Raw genomic sequence first — 2,645 nt, 5'->3', positions numbered from 1 at the left:
TGAATGGTTGTGATCGGAAAATTTTAAACCATTGTTTGTCTGAGTATTTGATTGTATGAGCACAGCAAGACAAAAATGCAATTATTAATCTAAGTATAAGAGATCGGAAAGCACAATAAGCATGAGATCGGTGGGGAAGAAATGCTGAACGGGACTTGATTAAAATTGAAAATTTAACTTGAAAACTTAAGATCGGAACCCTCGTTAAACCGAACCAAAACCTTAGCTCTTAATCTTCCGAAAAGGAGATCGGCAATAAAACTGGTAAGAAAAGATCTAATGCTAGTTCACTTCATTTATCAACAGAGATCAGGGATATACCCGACGGGTCCGAAAATTCGACAGCTGGTTTGAGAGATCGGTAAATGATTTGAGAGATCGGCAGGGCTTTAACGAATGTTAGGACTTAGCATTGATTCAATTCCTTTTAAGGAGAGTTCGGAAATATGGTCATCTGGTAAAGAAAAATGAAGAGAAGTCGGAAATGTCATTGGCTGGCCCAGGGAGACCTAGTGCTGGGGATCGGTTTCAAAGTCTTGTTGATTTTGGGGATCGGCCAAAATATGGTGTCGACAGATCCTTCTGCATTTTTCTGGGTTTTTCTACCCCTTAGCTTACATTTCCATTATTTCTTCATTTATACATTTGGGTTTGTCTTAAAACTATGAATAGTGAGTAGCTGATTGAGATTCTAGAGATGGGTTTGTAAATATTGATTTGTATTGTGGTTTTGAACTGATTTAGCCATTTAAATGGGATTTGTTACATTTTGATTTATTGCTTGTGAGCTTGTTGCCTTGCTTGATGAATGGGCCCTCATTAAGTTAAGCTTTAATCCTTAATAGATGGACTGAAAAGTGAATATTAGGGATAGATAATCTTGCAATAAACTTTATTTTCTTGGTGTTAGAGATAAGCTAAGAAGATTAAGGGGAACTTTCCAAAAATCAATTAGAGCTTTAAATGGGTTTTTGTTAGGTTTGAAATACCGTGAAAACAGGGTTTGATTTAATGAAAACCAACTTTGAAATGCTTGAAAACGGTTTCAAAAATTTAAGAATTGATTTCCCTCAAAATTGCAATTCTCATGTGTTTGGCTAAATTAGGGATAAACCACATGCAAACAATATTGAAAAATCTAATCTCTAGAATCACTTTAATTTTTATTGAATTTAGATTTAATTCCTCTCAATTTCATAAATAGAAATTTCAAATTAATTTTGGTAATCTAGTTTAATTAATTTTAGTTAATTGTTTGATTTAGTTTTAATTCCTCAAATACCAATTTTAATTCCAAATTTCATTTTACATCTTTAATTTTTGTCATTCTAATTAGCTTATACTTTTATTTCCAATTTAAGCACAATTCTCTGTGGGATCGATATTATTTTTTAAAACTATACTACTGTGACCCGTGCACTTGCGGACACACCGTATCAAGTTTTTGGCGCCGTTGCCGGGGAATTGTTTGTTTTTAAGTTGGATTTTAATTGTTTTAAGCTAATTAGAATTTTTATTTTCTTTTATTTTCACTATTGTTCCTTGTGTTTTTCAGGTACTTTTCTTGTTTATGAGACAATCGAAAAGCACAAGTGACACTGAATTGTTGTTCAACCCAGAAATTGAAAAATTATGTCGAGCCAACAAAAAGGAATACAAGAGAAGAAAGGAAGCAGAAAAAGAAGAACAACAAAGATTTGACCAAGAGGAAACAATTGAAAATATGGAGAATCAAAATAGAGCTATTGGTGGAGACAATAGAGGAAATGAGCAAAACGGGCAAAATGCAGTTGTTAATCAAAATGATCCTCAAAGAAGATCCATGTTAGATTATGCTTTTCCTAGATGTGCTGATGTGAGAGATAACAGACCTATTATTGGAGCTAATCAATTTGAGTTAAAGACTGGTCTTATTCAAATGGTTCAGAATTCACAATTTGGAGGTAGTCCACTTGAAAATCCTCATTCTCATTTGAAGGAATTTTTGATGATATGTGGTACACAAAGGCAGCCTGGAGTTTCAGATGAAGTTATTCGGCTCACCTTATTTCCATTCTCTCTTCGGGATTCAGCATTGGAGTGGTATGACTCACTTCCACAAGCTATTATAGCTATTTGGGAGCAGCTATCTCAAGCTTTTCTATCTCAATTTTTCCCACCTGGGAAGACCACTCATTTGAGGAATTTGATGGTAGCTTTTAAACCAAGAGATGATGAAACTTTGTATGAATCTTGGATGAGATTTAAGGAGCTTGAAAGGCAATGTCCTCATCATGAAATACCGAAATGGATGATTGTTCAGAATTTCTACACCAGTTACTCGACCATAAGAAACACAATTGATTCACAAGCAGGAGGAGATTTCATGAGAATGACAAGTGAAGAATGCTATGATCTATTAGAGAAGATTGCTCATAATACCCATTTATGGGGAAATCCTAGAGCACTTGAGCCAAAGAAAGTTGGGATTTATGAACTTGACTCAGTTAGCTACATGAATGCAAGATTTGATCAGTTGACTCAGCTTCTTAGTGATTTTTGCACAAAGGCAACAACCTTAACTCCTACAACTGTGCAACAAGTTGCCTACACAGATGGAACCCAAAGTTGTGGAGTTGATTACTCTTCTTATGGTGATGATTATT

At 34.7% G+C, this 2,645-nt stretch overlaps 1 non-coding gene across 1 annotated transcript; it reads right to left on the bottom strand.

Moving 5' to 3' along the window:
* Positions 1-2,173: 2,173 nt before the first annotated feature.
* LOC131172343 (small nucleolar RNA R71) lies at positions 2,174-2,280 on the bottom strand. Its single transcript, XR_009142825.1, has one exon. It is a non-coding gene; the product is annotated as a small nucleolar RNA R71 (small nucleolar RNA).
* Positions 2,281-2,645: the final 365 nt, after the last annotated feature.

This window comes from Hevea brasiliensis, chromosome 13 (assembly GCF_030052815.1).
Source record: "Hevea brasiliensis isolate MT/VB/25A 57/8 chromosome 13, ASM3005281v1, whole genome shotgun sequence".
NCBI lineage: Eukaryota > Viridiplantae > Streptophyta > Magnoliopsida > Malpighiales > Euphorbiaceae > Hevea > Hevea brasiliensis.
Note: the sequence above shows the minus strand (reverse complement) of the source record. Positions and strands in the feature narration are given on the sequence as shown.